The 21,120-nt window shown below is 37.6% G+C and overlaps 1 protein-coding gene across 1 annotated transcript in view; it reads right to left on the bottom strand.

Moving 5' to 3' along the window:
* Dpyd (dihydropyrimidine dehydrogenase) overlaps positions 1-21,120 on the bottom strand; it is an 864,105-nt gene that overhangs the window by 315,814 nt on the left and 527,171 nt on the right.

The following is a 21,120-nucleotide window of genomic DNA, read 5'->3' as shown; positions in this document are numbered from 1 at the left end:
CATAAAGATTTCTTTCATGGGAAAGAAAAGTATAATGTTCCCTTCCATAATAACATATTACAATATGATTAATACAATTTCATATATTTCTTGTGAACTATAGTCTCAAATTCTATTAAATAACCTTACATTGCTTTGGATTCCAGTAGGCTAATGATTTATATACAGCCTTACATTAATCCATCAGTAGAATATATATGACAGTAGTTACTAGTATCTGCTCCAAAGCCATGATATTTATGTTGAAACCCTGTTCTATCATCTTTAGTTCCTGTGCTGAGGAACAGAATAGGTTTTCTAATTAGTAAAATATGGGTAACAAGAAGTGCAGTGGCTAAGCCTTATTTAACTTTAAAGACAGGGGGCATTTTACAGAATTTTGCTTTATAAACTTATTTAATAATTACAACCTTGTTTTGACCATTTTTAGCCCAATAAAGACACAAGGGTACTGAGTTGTAAAGACTACACCACTATTGAAGAGAAGACCTGGATTCAGGGTCATATGATGTTACTAACTGTCTATGATTATAGTTGTTAGCTTTTAGTGGTCTCATCTACATACTCACAAAACTCTAGTAATTGTTTTACACTGTTATGTCCTTCCATGACTAAGGCATTAAGACTGGGGCATTAGAAATTTATGCTGTTCATGAAGTCATGGAGTCCATTTATATAATCTGCCAGAAACCATTGAGCTCCCATCACATACTTCTTATTTACATATATGTCTTAACACCACAGGGACATGCTGCAAAAGTTAAATGAATGTTTTTATCATGAATAGAAACATGTAAAGGTGAGACCACATTGGAGAGAATTCTTAACGCAAGGGAGAAGCTGTCCTTAAAACTGGGTTAATTTGAGTCCCTTTGTAGACTCTAAATGCCATGGGAAACTGGGTTTTGGGGAGGCATGTAAATCATCCAATACCCTGGCTGGCATACAGTCAGGGACAAAAACACTAAGTAGATAAATGTTCTCTCTCTTAAACATTTAAAATGGTGGACTTCCAGGTTCTTTATTCTGTCCAATTTAAAAGAAAGGAGAGGTGGGTCTAAGGAATTGTTTAGAACGGCGGTTCTCAAACTGTGGATTGAAACCTCTTTTGCAACAGTAGCAAAAATACAGTTATGAAATAACAACATAATAATTTTATGGGCGGGTGTCACCAAAATACAAGGAACTGTATTAAAGGTTTGCAATATTAGGAAAGTTGAAAACTACTGGGTTAGAAGGACTGTCATGCCTCCTGCCTGAGAGTTTCTTTAGCAGGAACAAATCAGTTTTCTTGTCTTATTTCAAATAGTTTAATTCCCCAGGGTAGCCCCAACCAGGCAATTTGGAGGAAGAAAGGGATTTAGCCCATATTTCACACCTATGTAACATATACTCTCCATTAGGACTTAGATGATGCCTCTAGATGCCCTGCCAACAGGAAGAATTTCTTTGTCTGCTATGCTGTGTGGTGTGTGTATGTTTTAGATGCCAGGGTTGATACCCATGGGAGCCCTCCTTTTCTGAAAAGAAGGGGAGGTGGAATGGGGCTAGGGGTAGGACAGGGAGGAGAAGAAGGGGCTGCAATTAGGATGTAAAATGAATAAATAAAAAAATAAGTAAAGTCAGATGATGAATAAAATAGGGACATCCAGTATGTCTTTTCTGCATTGCATAGATTCAGCTTCTCTTTTATGAAATCGGGCTTCCATGAGGACATCTGTCCCATGATATTTTCTGTAAGGACCTTTTCTAATGTCTTTATCTAACAACCAAGGATCCCTATCCAGACCAAGTCCCCTCTGTGACAAATGTTCTTCCCACCTTTCGAAGGAGTCCTGCTCAGAGATGCCTGCTCATTCTCCAGCTAGAAAATGACCCAGCAAGCATAATAAAGGGGACATAAAATCTTTTAGGACTAGACCTAATATCTCCTGCATGGCTCTCGACTGCAGAGAAGGATGAAGGAAGAGGAAAAGGAAAAAGAAAAGCAAGAGGGGGAAAGAGAAGATGATGAGGGGCAACAGGAGGAGATAAAAGATAGAGAAGGTGAAGGCGGAAGAAGTAAAAAGGAGGAGAAAGGGGCTTATAAGGGAAAAGGGGAGGAAAGAGAAGAAGGTTGGGGAGAAGCAAAGGATAGAGGAGGAAGAATGTGAAGAGAAGGACAAAGATGAGGAACAGCCTTTTTCTCCCATTTGAAGTCAGGTAACATTCAATTGTCTTCTTCATGCCCAGAGCAGAAGTAAAGTAAAACACAATGGAAAAGCCTGCTATTTGACAGGGCCATGGGACAAATAGAACCCTAGGCCATGTTGCTAGAAGGCAAGAATAAAGTCCATACGGTATCTGAGAGCCAAAAAGAGATTTCCATCACTAACATAACCCTGCTTTAAGAAAACTGACAGGCTTGGGTTTTTAGAAATTATATTTTTTTAAACAAAGTAATATTCCCACATATGTGAAAGTTGCTCCTTCACCACTGCCGTCACAGCAAGGCACACATCATTCCCTCTCATTCTTCCATTCCCTCTCAGGATAGAAGATGGGACAGACAGCAAGGACAGTCCTACAGATAAGATAGGGATGGAGGCTTCTGTCTGGAAGGTAGGTCAACTAGACAAAGACACTGCCCTATCACTGACAGTGCTCTATGATAGATTCTTTTTTTTTTTTTTTCATCTTTATTAACTTGGGTATTTCTTATTTACATTTCTTTTTTTTTTTTTTTTAATTAACTTGAGTATTTCTTATATACATTTCGAGTGTTATTCCCTTTCCCGGTTTCCGGGCAAACATCCCCCTCCCCCCTCCCCTTCCTTATGGGTGTTCCCCTCCCAACCCTCCCCCCATTGCCGCCCTCCCCCCATAGACTAGTTCACTGGGGGTTCAGTCTTAGCAGGACCCAGGGCTTCCCCTTCCACTGGTGCTCTTACTAGGATATTCATTGCTACCTATGGGGTCAGAGTCCAGGGTCAGTCCATGTATAGTCTTTAGGTAGTGGCTTAGTCCCTGGAAGCTCTGGTTGCTTGGCATTGTTGTACTTTTGGGGTCTCGAGCCCCTTCAAGCTCTTCCAGTTCTTTCTCTGATTCCTTCAATAGGGGACCTATTCTCAGTTCAGTGGTTTGCTGCTGGCATTCGCCTCTATATTTGCTAGATTCTCTTAACTGGGAACTTGCATGGCTTCTTTTCTCTAAATGCCATGTTAAATTTTGATAAAGCTATATTTTCATGAAATTTGTATTGATTTTTGTCAGGATTCCTCAAAGTCATCTAGTGCCCTATAGGTTACTAGGATCAACAGGAAATATAATTGGGTTGGATGAAGACAAATATTGTTCTATAATTAATATGCTTTCTGTGTGAGAAATCACCCTGCTTACTTAGCTATTAATAAAGGAAAAATCTATTGAGGTAGCATGTGTCTGGCTCTGGCTAATGTTCAAAGAGGAGCAGACCCCTAATAGCAGATTTTCCTAACTTATATACACCTTAGGTGTAGGTATGCGCTAATCATAGGCTGCAATTTTTATGTATATTGCAGGTCTGCAATCCAAGTTATACTTTCAACAATTTCAACAGAGACAGGAAACTGGAAATCTGGCAACTTAGGCAGATAATTTACACAGCGAAGATACCATCAGTTTTTGTTGTTGTTGTTATTGTTGTTGCTTTGTTATTTGTGTGTTTTTGTTTGTTTTGGGGGACTTGCTGTTTTTGAGGCAGGATTTATTTCTCTGTGTAGCACTGGCTGTCTTGGAACTCACTCTGTAGACCAGGCTGTAGGAACTGCTCTCTGCTTCCCAAGTGCTGAGATTAAAGGCGTGCACACTGTGACACCACTGCGTGCCTCAGAATTATTTCTTAATTACACTAGTGTTGCTCTTTTCAAATACTTGTCACACATTGTCATCTTGCCCACTTTCAGAAATATGCTTTCCCTGATAACAGTATAAATGACTTAATGACAACCAGGACTTAGTGGTGACTGTGACAAACACTGTCCCCCTTGTTCTCCCTAGATGCCTGTTCTTTTATATGGAGATAAACCTACTGGCTGGTTTAAGTCAGAGTTGTCTCTTTTGCTATGAAATAGAGCCTAATCAGAGGTCAGTCTTGGTGAATACACATTAATAGAAACTTTCTCAGCAACTGTGAACTTCAACTATGGTAAAGAGTTTTCATTCTCAATCTCGAAGAAGTTTGGTCAGTACACTGAAGGGACTTTGGCCAGCTTGACTGAGATGAACATGACTTTGACAGCACATGCCCTTCTCTCTGATTCCCTTCGTCATGCTAAAACCCTTTAGAGTACAGTCTTAAAGCTAGCCATCAATGTTCATTCCTTATTTGACCAATTCCTCCTGAGGCTGATTAACAAGGTACAGCTTCAAAGTATTGAAGTCCAGCAATCAGATGAACACTTTGGCTCACCGAATTAACATGTCCAACTGAAGTTAAACACATCATCCTAATATGGGGTTTCCTCTTTATCATTATAAACCACCATTTTCCTATGTGCATTGTCTGTTCTCTATCCAGAGGCAGTCCTTTGTCCCACTTCAGGATAAATACCCCTCTTCCCTTTCTCTTATTAACTTCCCCTTCTCCCTCATTTCCAATCTACATTCTTGTTCTTTTATTCCTGTCCCCTACACTCTATCCCTGTGGGGCAAAGAAATCTCCCTTGTGATGAGAACTTGGTTCTGGGTCCTTACATACTGGTCCTTACATACACTGTTTATTTTCTAGATATACTAGAGGCAATCTTCTTTTATTAAATTCTACTTTCTATAACTTAATATTTCCTAAGAAAGTTTATTACAAGATTCTTTTCAGTATAATTTTTAACTACTGGAAGTTTCTACTGCATCATTATCACCTAGAGTAGTGCTCTGAACACAGAGATCCACAGTGCTATTGATTCATATGGATTCAGAGGTTGGATGTAGCCTATGTGAGCCTCTCACTGTGGCAAGGTGGCAGGCTCTAGGTGGGATCCATACATTCTTCTTCTTGGGAAGGTTTTAATAGTCATCTAGGCAGCCAAGCTGCACATTTCCTAAGCAATGTCTATCTTTTTGTCCCCCAAAGATGAGAAAGAACCCCAGGCTGGGATAATCAGTGATTGGTTGGCTCATACTTGACATCAACACCCTACCACAACAATCAAAAGGTATTATTACTGGTTCCTAACCTAGACCGTACAAGAGTTGAGAGTCACTTGTGACCACTGACCTCTCATTTATCCACCCACCTCCCTGTTTCTTTCAGTGACTTTACCAGGGCAAGCATAGTAGACAGAGGAATGTGGAAACATGGAGATAATCAAGAATGGAAGAGAGATCCATGCTGCAGTCCCTGCTAGACCAGGACCATGCATATGTCTGCATGTGAGCACTCAGAAATACTACTTTTCCACTGAACTTCATCAAAGATTTAAAAGCAGGATTATTAGGGATGGACTATCTAGGTTAATAGAGTGCTAACTTAGCATGGGTAAAGCCCTGGATTCAGATTCTTAAAGCACCATAATTAGTTTAAACATTCTAAATATCTGTCTTTAAAACCAAGAGATAGCTTATAAAAAATATAGAAGTGTGGTAGTTTACAGACATCACAGTGGCTGTAAAATTATCTTAACTCTCATTAAAACAGACCGAGGTTTTCCAGAGTCAAGCTAAAAGGTATTCACTCTAAAAGGAGATGGAAGATAATTAAATCTTTCTGTGATGATTAAAAAGTCTTTTAGTGTTTTGCTTGACTCAGTTTTTAATCAAGTAAAAGAGGACAGGCTATTTTGCTTCCTATGAGAAAAGTGAACTGATGGGTTTTGCTTGTGATGAAGTATCATGCCACCCTACCAGAAATGAATACTCATGAAGACATATTTCTAATCAAAGTTTCACTTAATTTAAGCCATTCCCAGGCTTCTCTTTTTAATAGTTCATATTTTAAAACATTATTGAAGGAGGTGATACATAACAGCCAACCACTGTCCAATATTTGAACTTTGGCCCTGTCCTATATTTTATGACAAACACTCAGATAGGACGTTCTCACAGCATGAAACAAGCTCCTAACGAACAAATTTGCCCCTCACTACAGCAGCTGTTAACTGAGACCAAGAAATCCAGAGTGTAAAATGTTGGCCTAAAGTCTTTTTTAATTCAGTGTTCAACCAATATTGCTCAAGCACATACTGTGTGCAAATAACTGTTCTAACTTTGAAGTGACACATGAAACAAGGAAAAATCCTTATCACCCTAAGTAAGAAATGAATTCACTGGGCAACTGCCAGGTCAGGATTACTGTGATGAAGGCAATACAGAGGAAAATGTGGATATATCACTGGGTTAAGGGACACAGTCATAGGAGATGGACAATTGGTCAAGGGTCCTCTTCATTGTGACCTGAGAGATGAGCAGGTTCCTCACTCGGAAGAATGGAATGGGGAGAAAATTTGTCTTCTGGGAAGAGAAAAGTGCATGCAAACACTGAGAGGGGATGGGCTTGGAATGTACAGAAGGCCAAAGGGGTCCAAAGAGCTTCAAGACAGGACAAGAGTACTATGAATAAAAATGAGATAAACAACCAATAGCTGTCACTCTAGATGTTCTAACCCCTGTGGGAGTTTGATGCCCTGTGTGAGGTCACAAAAATATTGTGGGTGCTGATAAAATGGTCCAGTTTGCATCTTTCAAATATTTTTCTGAAATCTTCATAAGGAAACAAGTAACGATAATAGATGTGAAAATAGCGTTTTCAATTTATGTAGAATCATGTGGTAGCCACAGAAATGCAGAAAAGCTACACCCTAATTGGCTGGTGAGTATTAAGATTCAAAGAGACAAAGATAATGCAACATTAAAAGTGATTCCTAGACTACTGGCTTGAACTCTGATTTTGAGAATGTAAATTATATATGAACATGGAATAAAGCCTAACAGGAAGATGAGTGAGGAAATTCATGGTCCATGTGAGGTTTTTAGTAAGTATTTCAGTAGAGAAGTCACTGATGTGCCCTCTGTATACCTGCTGATAATACACTAAAGGGGTTAAGGACAAAGTTATAAAACAAGGAGACTGTAATATAAAGTAGCATTTATACTCAACTGGCAAGGTGATTGGAAACTAAATAGAATAAAGTAGATAAAAAATAAAGGGCCAAAGCCCAACCTCAAACCACAAGAGAATGTGGCTTCCTGCTGGAGGGGAATTCTCCAAAATGTAAGGTGTGACCCACTGTGATGAATTCTGCTGAGATGTAAAACAGTTTCCAAGGGATTGTAACATTCAGTCCTGCCTGTAGCTCCTGAAGTTGGAGAGTAAACAACTCAAGTTAGGTTCAGGAAGTGCCTGAAACTGACAAGAGTCACTAGGTTCCTTTCTACCAGAGTAAGCAATAAAAGTGGAGAGTCGCTCTGACAAATATGAAAATGAGTTACTAAGAAGACTCTCTGTCAAGCCAACCTACAAAGAAGACTCTGAGATGAGACCAGCTGCCTAGAAGAAGCAGAAACCTGCAATAGATTTAGACCAACTGAGTAACTTGGAAAGGATACTCTCCAACCTGTTGCGTTAGCTGCCTGTAGGATGTAACTGATATCCTGCTGTAGTGGGATCTAATACTACACGTGCTATTGAGTCATTTCTGCTCCTGTAAGTAGTTTCCAATAAAACTTATTGGTTTACCAAGTTGGACATAGGTGGTAGATTGTATTTCCTATCTATGGTGAGGAGGTATTTTACCACTCTCTTGACAGGCAAAGTTGTGTCATACAACAAAAGAACAGATAAATATCTGATAGCACAGAGATCTCTGATCACCTTTACAAAATGGTTTTCACTGAGGCAGCAAGAGTGTGACTCAGACTGGCATAGGTTGAATGAATAGAATTGGAAGATGGAGGAATGGGAGATACAAAAAATTCTCCCTCAAAGATTTGTTGGGATAATCCTCGTTTCAGTTCCTGTTGCTGTGATAAAATATCTTCACAACTTAAGGAAGAAAGGGTTCATTGAGCTCAAACTTCCCATTAAAATCCTTCATTGCAAGGAATTCAATGAGCAAGTACTTGAGACAGCCAGTCATATTCACACTCGAGAGTATAGAGCAATAAATGGATGTGAGCATGTGCCAAGCATGTTCTCTTGTCTCTTGTCTCTGTCTTTGTCTCTCTCTCTGTCTCTATTGCCATCACTGTAGGTTCCAGCTGATGAAGCATTGCCATAATCAGGGTAGGTCCTCCGACCTCAATTTACTCAGTAAAAAAATTCCAGGGGCCAACCTAATCAAGACAATATTTTGTTCTTCATTTTAGGAAATTGTATGAAGAGGCAAATAAAAGACTATAGGAAGCCTGGTGTGAATCCCTTTTACTCATCTGTGATTTTGCATGATTTTACATTGGTGGATTGACATAGAAAAAAGTATGAAGATGATAAGAGGTAATGCTGAATTAATGGTGGGAGGCAGTTTCCTTGGAGAGGGGGAGGGCATCCTATTTAGGTTAGTAGAGCAGGAAGGAGGACAGCAAACATTAGCTGTTATGGGTTAATAGATTTGTTGTGAAAAGGGTGAAATTGCTCTTGTGGGTAAGTTTTCTTTATGAAATAGGAAGAAAGGTCTCTTGATGAGGGTAAATAGAAAGGGGGCAGAGGTTCAGAATTATGAGAGCAAGACAAAAGAAAAATAAACATCTAAAAAAATAAGAGAACAAATCTACTACATTATGGCACAATTACAAGGCCTCAAAGACAAAGGTACTACTGAATGTTGATATTTTGAGAAAGAAAGAATAACTAGTAAAAATGAAAGTACAAGACAATTTACAAAGTCAAGACACAGATTATATGGCTGAACACAAAATACAGGTTGTATAGATTTGCCTTAGAGTCATGATCCATTTTATGAAGACTCCTTTTAGTGTAGTAGTCATTAAAATTTGATGTGCTTCATGAAAAACAATCTCTACTGAATTGTGTTTTGTAGGCACCGCTTTTATTTTTTTTTCCTTTTCACATTTTTTTTATTAACTTGAGTATTTCTTATATACATTTCGAGTGTTATTCCCTTTCCCGGTTTCCGGGCAAACATCCCCCTCCCCCCTCCCCTTCCTTATGGGTGTTCCCCTCCCAACCCACCCCCCATTGCCGCCCTCCCCCCATAGTCTAGTTCACTGGGGGTTCAGTCTTAGCAGGACCCAGGGCTTTAAATTGGAATTTTTCTGCTAGATACAATAGTGGTTGCCTATAATTTTCCTACTCTATAGCTTTAAATAGACACCGTAACTATGTAAGTCTTATAAAGGAAAGCATCTCATTGGGGCTGGCTTACAGTTCAGAGGTTTAGTCCATTATTGTCATGTTGGGAACCATGGGAGCATAAGCAAGACAAGATGCTGAAGAAGTAGTTGAGAGCTCTATATCTGGGTTGGCAGGCAGCAGGAAAAGAGATAGTAGGCATGGCTTGAGTATTTGAAACCGCAAAGCCCACACTCATTAACACACTTACCCTCTAATAAACCAATCCCGATTCCAATGAGGTCAAGTGTTCTTACAGTACTATGAGTCTTTGGGAGCCACTTCTATTCAAACCACTACATTAGGCTACACAAAGAGACTCTGGCCCAAGAAATGTCCTCCTCATCCAAACTACATTTTCCACAGTTTTGAGTTTCCTTTTGGTTAATAAAGGTCACTCAAGAAAGGACACACTTCTTGGGAAAACATTTAACTCATTCTATTAACTATTAAAATTTTAAAACATTCTAAAATATCATCTTCAACAATTTATTGGTAAGATCTTGCACAGTTTTCTCTCTGAAAAATACCACAAATATTAAAACTAAATGTACACAAATACTCTTCAAGAAAGGCTTGTTAGATTGTCTCTTTTGACATCCTTTACAGTTCAAAAGTTAAGAATCAAAATTAGTGGTCAATTAGTTTAAATTTAATAATCCAACTTCCTTATGGACTAAATACAATGATTTTTGTTAAAGTGACAATTAACCAAATAACAGTAAAGTTTATTTCCTAGATATTTAGATGAAGAATAGAGTTTTCATTGGTTATGAGAAGGCTATCTTGTCAGATTCCTTTGACTTGGAATTTATGCTTTGAGATACACTGTCAATAATGTCTTTGCATTCTGCAACTGCACTGTGAGCTACACCGGAAATCCAGACAAGGATTCAGCTTCAAGGTAGCCTATTTTTTTTAGTAGGTTAAAAAGTGCAAAGTCACAAAGTTGATCAGTGGTGAATTACCCGCCACAGAGTTGGACACTGTCAAACCATTTAAGCAAATCATTCCTAACACTGTTGAGATTATATTGAGTAGGAAACACAAGCATGATATATGTGATTTTTCAAGGATCTTTCAGCTAAAATCATGCATTTATTAAATATTATTTGATGTGTACATTTACATTTTAAGTGTAATTTCTTCTTTACTACAAGTGTGGCAAAAGTGAGACTCTGGCAGTTTCCACAAAAGGCATTCATGGATGCCAGGATATTTAAAACCTGTCACATTGTATTTGCTCATTCACTTTTTAATGATCATAAATGAGAACAATATCTGTACAGGTTACTTTTTATAAAGTTTAATATTATCTTAAAGATGACCTTTTGTTGTTATTTGGGGGATTACAATTGACTTTTGTTTATAATTATTTCTAACATGAAAAAGTAATGTGTGAAATTTAATAAATTAGACTTTGTAGTTCATGCCTGTAATCCCAGCACTTAGGAGGCTGAGGAAGAGATACAGAAAGATCTCACAAGTTTTGGAGCAGCCTGGTCCACATGGTGAATTGCAGTCTTCTCAAAGTATAGTCGAAAACCATTAGTAATGGTCTCAGTCAAGAAGACAAAAACTTTTGGATATTCTAAGAATGTGCCTGTACTGGATAGATTTTTATTAATAACAGTTAACTAGAGAGGAAGAGTTGGAGTTGAAGAATTGTCTCCATAAAATTGGCCTGTGGCTATGACTGTGCAGAACTATTTTGGTTTATGATTGATTTATCAGAAGTCAGCCCACTGTGGCAGGTGGCCCTGAGTTGTATAAGAAAGCTAGCAAACAGAGGACAAGAGAGCAAGCCAGTGAGGAAGGTGTATGCATGGTCCCTGCTTCAGCTCCTGTCCTGGACTCCTGCCTCGAGTTTCTGCTCTGACCTCTCTCAATCATGGATGAGAAAGTACAAGGTAAAATTAATTCTCTCATCCCTTGAATTGCTCTTGACCAGTGTTTTATCACAGCAACAGGAAAGTAAGAATGACGTCCTCAAAGTGTTGCTTTTGATCACTTTTCAATAAGTGTTCACCTAGTATCTTTCCTCTATGTGCTTAGAAACTGATATAGGCACTTATCACTGATGTCCCACAATGCAGTCTGGTTGATTCTTAGAACTCTCTTCAGCACTTCAGGTGACCAATTAGTATCATCTCCTTTCCTCACGAGTATGAGGCACAGTTCTACTCCTGATTATCTGGCTCCTGGTGGTGCTGCTTTTCTCTTGCATGTGAACGTTCCCATGTATAATCTTGGCTACCAAAGGTAACCTTTGACTACCTTTTCTTGTCTTGTTTATGCACAGCAATTAGACCTGAGATTGAGAATGTTTCTCAGTACACACGACCTTCTGGCACTGTCTTAGTTACAGTTCTATTGCTGGGAAGAGTCATCATGACAATGGCCTCTTTTATAAAAACAAAAACATTTGTTGAAGGTGGCTTGTAGTTTGTGATATTTAGTCCATTCTTGTCATGATGAGGCTCATAGTAACATGCAGGCAGACATGGTGCTGGTGAAGGAGCTGAGCTCATTCACAGGCAGCAGAAGGAGGTTGCCTACTAGGCCTAGCTTGAGCATGAAGGAGATAAAGGGGTCTGTAACCCCATAAGAACAACAATGCCAACCAACCAGAGATCCCAGGGACTAAACCACCACCCAAAGAGCACACATGGACAGACCCATGGCTTCAACTGCTTATGTAGCAGAGGGCGGCCTTGTTGGGCACCAATGGGAGGAGAAGCCCTTGGTCTTGCCAAGGCTCGACCCACCAGTGTAGGGGAATGTCAGGATGAGGAGGTGGGAAGAGGTGGGGGGTTGGGGAGGGGGAATACCCTCATAGAAGAAAGGGGAGGGGGAATGGGATAGGGGGTTTATAGACAGGAAACAGGGAAAAGGGATAGCATTTAAAATGTAAATTAAAAAAAATCCAAAAAGAAAAAGAACAAGTAACAAAATACAAAATAAATAAATAAATAAATAAATAAATAAATAAATAAGAGCTAAACAAGCCTACCTCCACAGTGACACATATTTTTCAACAAGGCCACACCTATTCCAAAAAGGCCTCACCTCCTAATAGTGCCACTCCCTATCAGGCAAGCATTCAAACACCAAGTCTATGTAGGGAGCATTCTTATTCAAACCACTAAAAGCACCTACCTTCAATTTGCTCAAAACCAGATGTAATTTTTTTAAGTGCTTTAAGAGCATAGAGCACAATAAAGAAAACACAAAGCGATAGGTATAAAGATGATTGCACCCATTGTAGCCAAGATATAGTGAAGGTATCCGGCAAAGAATATGCAAATAATTCTGAAATAATCCATGGGTATTTATTGCTGATTGATTAGGAAAAAAATGAGTAGACTAAGGAGTCAAAGGAATAAAAATGGTTTTTCATGAGCTGAGAACTTGGATTTAAAATTCAGATCACTCCATGTAATGATTCCTACATTTGGATATTATCTCAAGGGAGGTTTTGCCTGGAAAGCACTCTTCTGCCAACCATGTGCACACCATCTCTGAGATCCTAGAATACCTTTTATTTCTGTTTTTCCTGTGTGACGTGTAATTTTTTATATACACTTTTAACAATGTTATAAAATTTGATTGAGTGCTCTATACATCTATATCAAACCCTGTATGCCTTTGGGCATCATTAAATACTTGTTTAAAGGAATATTGAAATATGTAGCTGAGCCAGGTGTGGCATTTTATTAATCCTACTACTCAGAGACAGAGGCAGGATTTGGATATCTGAGTTTGAGACTAACCTGGTCTACAGAGTACGTTCCAAGACAGTCAGGGTGACAAAGCAAAACTTTGTCTTATAAAACAAAAGAAAGAAGAAAAAAATGGAGCTAGGTAGCTAAGAAAAAGAATTCCAAATAACATGTCATCCTATTGCTAATTCTAATTTTTGTATTTAAGTTCATGTCTATATTTCCAATGTGGTAGTGGGGTTAAAGATCCTCTAGGTTTGTTTTTTTAAAGATATATTTATACATAAAAGAATAATGGCTCATATTATTTTAATCTTTGACCTTGAATACACACTTTTACATACATGATCTCATCTATTTCCTACAGTGAGCATGAATTTACAGAACTTTATATGGAGTACCTTATAATGAGACCCAGACAATTCAGGTGATTTTACTGGGTCAAGTCAATCAATAGCAGAGACAGGGACTAAGCTCTGAGCTCTGAGTCTAAGTTCCCTCTACTACATCAAGACTTTATCATATTGATTTCCTATCCTTTAGATTTACATTAGAGATGGCAGTTGATTCTGTACCCCGAGTCCTCTTGAGGTAGATCGAGAGAGAGAGTGCTTACTTATCTGAATCCAAGCTTCTGGCTTAGAGTTTGTAGTCACTCATACCAAGAAGGGACGTTTATTTACTCAAGCCTGGGTTAGAGCTAACTTGGTGACATATTTTAGTCAACAAAACTTGGCATAAGTGATTTCGCAGAGCCAAATTAAGACTGGAATAGGCTGCGACTCACTGTCTTGAAACTTCACATGCCATGTAGATAACTCTGTCTAGCCCACTGGGAAAGGAGAGCACTTTTATAAATAAGCCATCTATACATAGATAAGCACTCTAGTTCATGCCTTGCTTGACTCCTTAGAGCAACCTGATCTTAGACCACTTAGACCTTGGCCATAGAGGAACAAGAGGGACTCCAACCAGAAGAATTGTGTGCCTTAATTCAGTTAAGTAAATGGCAAGCAGCCATGATTATGAATTAAATGAACTATTTTCCCTAACTCTAGGATGCTCTGTTATGCATACAAAGTTAGCTCTTGTCAGTTTTGGGTAAATACAGCAACTAGAGTTAACCTATGCAGTGTTCACATGATTCCTGCATGTCCTTTTGGACACATTTTATCTTTACATTTTAGAGCACTGTGACACAAACACTTCACCTCCACTTTACAGATAAGGAAAGAAAAATTTCACCTTGGTAGGTTAAAGAAACAACCAGCTGCTTGCATGTCCAATAAGAACAGGTATAAAATTTGAATTGCCTGCCTGTAATATTTTTGTTCCAAATAATTGTTTATGTTTCTTAGTCACACATTTGCAGAAAGCCTGTGGGTTTACTTTACAGATGGTGAGTTTTATTCAAGAAATGTCAGTTTTTCTTATGTGAAAAATTGGAAGCTAATTCATTTCTGTTCTTAGTCAAAGGTTATTTCCCTTTAGTTCTGTGAACATCCTGGAAACTAGACAGGCACATGGACCTGCCCAGGAAATCATAAATGGAAGACTAAGTCATTAAGAATCAATGAGGTGATACATGATTTCCTCAACACTGAGCTAAAAATAAGGCCAATTTGAACCCAGTCACCCAGATACCATATATGTCTGTTTCTGTCATTATATATATATATATATATATATATATATATAATGTGTACACACATATACACATGCATACATAAACACACATACACAAATATATGTATTAGAAGTGCTTATCTTATATTAGAATTGAAAAGAAGAGGAATTACAGTGTGTGTGTGTGTGTGTGTGTGTGTGTGTGTGTGTGTGTGTAATTTTACTCTTTTCTCACCGCTGGTTCTTCTTGTACAACTGAACCCTTCAGACAATATGACACCTGTATCTGACAAGACAAATAAGACTAACATGAACTTAACTACTGTCTCAAATTACCCTCCTTATTCTTAGAGACAGAATTGCTATTTCATTCCTTCTTTTAAACAAGTTCTGGTCACACAGCATCACAGGTGTACCAGCACCATTAAGTGTCTGTCCTTTTCTGACCACTGTATCCCTCTGTCTACTCAATGAGAAAATATGCTAATTTTCTAACTTCTGCTTCTTATTATTTGGTTCATTGTTATCTCTCATGTCCATTTAATAAATAACTGCAGATAGAAGAGCTGTTATTATTATAAAGCTCTTATTGTATATATAAATTGTTATATACAATTTTTAAAAATTTTCAGTTCATCCTTATGGAAATTACAGTATATGCTTCAAACAATAGTATATATCTGAAAATGCCATGAACACACATAGCTCACACATGCATATATACAAATACACACATACGCATATACCACACAAAGAGTACACACATATACACATACGCTATACCACACACATACTCATCTACATACAGACATAGACCACATGCACACACATACACACACACAAACATACACACACACACACACACACAGCACAAACCACACAAATACCCATACCACTCACAATCATAATCCTGATCACTACAATGCATACATACTTATCTAGTTTCTGTCATGTATATGACTCTATTTTTAGAGCAGTTTTATTATTACATCAGAATTGAACATTAGAGAAATTACAGTACTTTTGTATATGCTCCTCACCCTGTCTCCAAACGTGCATGGTCTCCTCATGCACAATCCTATTACATTGGTCCAGTTACAATTAATTAACCTACACTGACCCATTAGCTTCAGTCAGAGTTCACACCTTCCATTCATTCTTAAAGTTACATATGTGAGGGATTTGGATAATGACACAGTGGGTAAATCCTCAGGATATTTCCTCACAGGGTAGCTTCCTTTCCCTAAAACCTCTCCTCACTGTTCTTTCATTCCTTCCCTCCATGTGCCACCCTGGCAGTCACTGCCTGGCTTTACTGTTCCACAGTTGTAGGCTTTCGGATCTGCTGCTCTCGGTTATTGAGAGGAGTTGTAAGTTATTCCAGGTGTTTTGTGGCTTGACAAGCTAACATCCCAGCTCAGCAATTCACCTACTGACTGATGTCTGACTGTGTTCAAGTTTGGGCAATTATGAATAGAGTTGCTTTAAACATCCATGTGCAGTTTTCCAAGTAGTCATAAATTTCTAACTCCTCTGGGTAGATATCAGTGCACTACTAAATCGTAGGGTAAGAGGATACTTAGTGTTAAAGCACATCACTAGTAACCTTGACAGTGGACAATCCATTTTGCATCCCATCAGCCATGGAAAGCCGTTATTTTACTATACACTGTTGACAGAATGTGATGTGGGAGGCGGTCTACATTTGGAGTATTTTAATAGGTACTGTCTGAATGTTCATCTCCTTGAGGACATATAGTCTAGTCCATATTTTCTTTGCTTGTTTTTCAGCTGTGTGTCTCCATTTAGGAGGGTTATTGCTAATAGAAAAAAAATCCCACATGGTTGTTGTATATTTGTATCCTGTAAGATTTGACTTGCATATATGTTGATGAGCGTTTTGGTGTAACTTTTCAGGAGATGGCATTGTAAAGTTCCCTCATAGGATTAGCCCATATTTATCCCTTCTTCTGCTCTCCAATGAAGAGTCTAAAGAGGATTGATAGAATATGGTCTTACACACTTGATAGAAACCACCGATGAAGTCATCGGTGAGCTACTTGCTCTCTCGAGATGATACAATTCTTTTTATCTGATGTTTAATAGATAGAAGCCTATTAAAATTTACTTTTTTCATACAGAATGTTGAAAGATGTCCTTCCCATACAGGAACATTGCAAGTTGTCAAATTTGTGGCTCTACAGACATTCATAATATTTCTTATGCTATTATTTTAATTTTCATGATGCCTGTAGTGATGTCTACTTTCAAATCAAATATCATGAATTTGTTCTTTAAATCCTTTTTCTTAGCTTGGATATGTCCTCCTGAGTATTATTGATTTCTTTAAATAATAAGCTTTTGGTTTTGTTTGTTTTTTTTCTACTGATAACTAGTTTTCAATTCATTAATTTTTTTTTTGCTCTGAATCTTATTGTAATATTTCTCCTTAATTTGAAGGGAGTTTTCACTCTGTCATTCCTTTTTTGACTCCTTCTTGTCTTTGAACTGCTAGTGATGGTGGTGGTTTGAATGAGAATTGGTCCCATAGGCCCACATACTTGAACGTTCAGTCTCTAGTTGTTGGTCAGTTTTGGGAAGGATAGTGAAGTGCCACCATATTGGAGGAGGTATGTCACTGGGTTTGGGCTTCTAAGCCTCCAAAGCTCACACAGGCACAGTATTTCCTTTTATCTGCCTCCAATTTATGGATACAATATAACTATCTCAGGTAATAACCCTGTCCAATGCCTGCTTTCCTGCTGCCATCAGCCCTGTAATGGTCATGAACTCACCCTCTGATATTGTAAGCAAGCCTCCAAATAAATGCTTTCTTTTGTAAATTTTGTTGGCCTTGGTGTCTCTTCACAGCAATACAACACACTAAGACAGCAAACTACCCTGTTTTAGCATCCGGAGTGCAGGAATTACAAGGGTGCATCAAGTTTTTAACTACTTCATTTAGGATGAAACATAGATTATTAGTTTCAATTTTGTTTCTTTCTAATTCAAGCGTCTATGTTATAAACTCTCTAAGCATTGCTTCCTCTGCATGTCGTGCATTTGGTAAGTTACAGTTTTAGTGTCATTTAGATAAAAATATTAGCTAATTTCTTTTCTAAACAACATGCTTTTAAAGGTATATTGCTCAAGCTCCATATGTTTTTGGATTTTGCATTTATCCCTCATTTTGTTGAGTTTTAGTTAATTTCTATTGTTGTTTAATGGCGGATGCAGTACAGTTTCTAAAGGAGTTTTGCAGCCACAATGTGCATTGTTTTAGTGGAAGCTTACTTCTGTGTGAACAGAGGAAGGATTGATTTTTGTAACTATTTGATAAAGTCTTGTAAAGATGCTCGAATAGAGCAAGGTGACTGATGGTGAAGACATTAACTTTGTTTCATCTTTTTCCTGGTGCATATGGCCATTTTGGACATCTCAGTGATGGTGTCACCAACTTTGAAGGTGGAATCATCTTATTTATTACTGTAATTCTTTTGCATTTTGTTTCACATAATTTGAATCCTGTCCTCAAAATATATATGTATAAGGAGGATAAGAACATGCATATTTAAAGATCATTAAGACCTTTTGGAGAATTGACACCTGTATTGGATAATGTCTTGAATTATCCATGATACCATTTCCTTGTTTTGAAAGCCATATAGTCTAAAATTAATATAACTACATTTCCTTTATTTAGACTAGAGCTGGTATAGTTCTTTCTGTCCATTTTCTTTTAGACTGTGTGCTTTTAATATACAAGGTCCGTTTATTGTAAACTCACATAGCAAGGTATCCTTTCTTGATTCATGTGGGTAATTTGTCTTTCACATGGTTTGTATAGATCATTGATGATCTAACTGTCATGGTTTAGGGAACACATCTTACATATCTGGGAATCTATTTCATATGAGTTTACTTTCTAATGTATTGTACATATGCATGTACTTTAGAGGTTTTCCTGGAGTTTGAAAAATATACTGACAACTAACCTAACCTTACCTTCATAATAGGCTCTCTTTACATATATATTTTACATATATATAAACATGCACATATTAAGTGTAAACAATATATTAAGTGTAAACAATCAAATGTATTATTGACATTATTTTGATGGATTTATTGGTTAGAACATATGAGAATATTAAAAAATTGTAAAATATAAGCACTTTTTATTTTGCCTTCACTTTTCCTTTTTGACACTCTTTAATGCAGATCCCTTCTGCATTAAAGGTGGTATGTCACTGGGGTGGGGCTTCTAAGCCTCCAAAGCTCACACAAGCACAGTATTTCTTTTTATCTGCCTCCAATTTATGGATACAATATAACTTCTCAGGTAGTAACCCTGTCTAATGCCTTCTTTTCTGCTGCCATTGGCCCTGTAATGGTCATGGACTCCGTTTTCCTACCACCATTTTGACAGATAAATTTTTGCAATTTTTTCAAAATCCAGGATTCTTCTTAGCATATTTAGTCTTTCAATACTAAGTATTTTCCTCTGCTCTATTCTCAAACATAGTTTGAGGACAACTCTAATCTAATTTGCTATTCTGCGGGTAAGTTTATTTTCACTAATTTTTTTCTCCTGTAGTTTAAACTTTGGGTTTTACATTCTGAAAACTACATATCTAGGTATAGGTTGAGAAAATAATTATCCTTCAAGGGGTACTGCAATGTCTAGATTGACCATGTTGTGCCTGGCATTAGTCTGATGACATTCTCAGTAACTATTCTATGACATAGCAGTTCCCATCTTTCTCCTTCCTCTGTTGTTTCACCAGGCTCGCTACCCCGCCTGTGTGTGTCCCACAGCCCTCCCATGTTTTGGTCCTGTTTTTCTTTTGACGCTTGATCTTTTTGTTTTTCTACTTTTTGATTGTTTATTGATATGTGCATACTCTGAGAGCCTTTCCTCAGCTCTGTTCGGTCTACTAATAAGTCAGCCATAGCATTCTCCCTTTTTGTTCAGGGTTTCTGATCTTATATCTTTTTGCTTCTTTCTTTAAGGATGCATGCCGATCTGTCTTCTTTGTCCATCTCCTTCTGTATGCCATCTACTTTCTCCACTAGGGCCCTTAGCATATTAATCATAGTTGTTTTAAATTCCAGTCTGATCATTTCAACACCCATTCTGTGCCTAGTTCTGATGTTTGCTCTGTCTGTCTCTTCACATTATTTTCCTTTTTGTTCTGCCCTGTTTTTTTCCTTGTAGTCAGACATGATGTACCAGATAAAAGGAACCACTGTAAATAAGTCTTTTGTAATGAGGTGGTGGGATGTTCAGGAGAGGTGAGCTTCTGCACATTGATTAGGTCTCAGTCCTTTGCTGAGGCTAGAACTTGAAATTGTGACTGTCATAAGCTTTTCTTATTCCTTCTTTCCCCTGTGTGGGACAGGTTAACTAGAGTAGTCTGGTACTGTATGCCACCTTCTCCAATACAGATGGTAGGGCTGATTTGAATTAGACTCTGGTTTTCTACTGCTTAGGTGATCTTCTTTCCTAAACACAAATCTGTCCTATATCTCATCAGGTTTCTGCTCCAATTGCAATGACTCTCTTTAATACTCCTACCCTATTTCTCTTCACTCTGGTTTCTTTTGTGTAGAAATGTATATCATTCTCTCATGTAACATCTTTGTTCTCTTTCATCTCACTATTGGAAGGAGAACGGAAACAAGTAAGAAACTTCAAATATAGAATATGGATGTCATACAATGGATCTGTGTAAACGATTCTGAGACAGCTAACTAAACATTGATATCCTATTTAGCTTTCTGCCTACATCAACTATTTGTATAATGGGAGTAGTTTTGTTCATTATAATTAGTTAAAAGGGAATTAAAATTATAGAGCATTGATTTTATATTATTTTTCATGAAATTCACTAAATTTGCACGAGAGAAAAATTATATTCAGATTTGTATTTTTTAAAAATTAATGTACAAAAAATATCATTTTAAATGACAGAATACTTTGATATCGAACATCCACAGGGCAGATGTTTAACCAATATGTCATTGTGAAGAATAGAAAGCATCATTTATCATGCTCCTGTGGTTTTTCTGTGATGTTACACCTAGAGGTACTAATGCATTCTAACTAGTAAATTCATATAGCTTTAATAAATACTTACACCTTTCTTACCACATTTTGGAAGATTCATATTCTACAAATAAGTTATTTATAGATTTACCTAAAACTTATAAAAAAATTATTAGTTTCAATTGTACCTTTTAGTGAGTTATATTTTTTAGTTTCTACTGATTTAATTGAACTGAGGTCAAGAGTTTTCCCAATTATACAGGAAAAAAATGCCAAGGACTATGAGTTGAAGACATGGGAACCTCCATGAGGACCTATAGAGAACCACCACCTTATCATGCTGAGAGTAGACTAGCGAGCTGGGAGAGAGGACAGTGTTGGTCCAGGAAAGGGAGGGGAGAGGAGTGAAATTTAAGACTGGG

Source organism: Rattus norvegicus, chromosome 2 (genome assembly GCF_021556685.1).
Source record: "Rattus norvegicus strain SHRSP/BbbUtx chromosome 2, alternate assembly SHRSP_T2T, whole genome shotgun sequence".
Lineage (NCBI taxonomy): Eukaryota > Metazoa > Chordata > Mammalia > Rodentia > Muridae > Rattus > Rattus norvegicus.
Note: the sequence above shows the minus strand (reverse complement) of the source record. Positions and strands in the feature narration are given on the sequence as shown.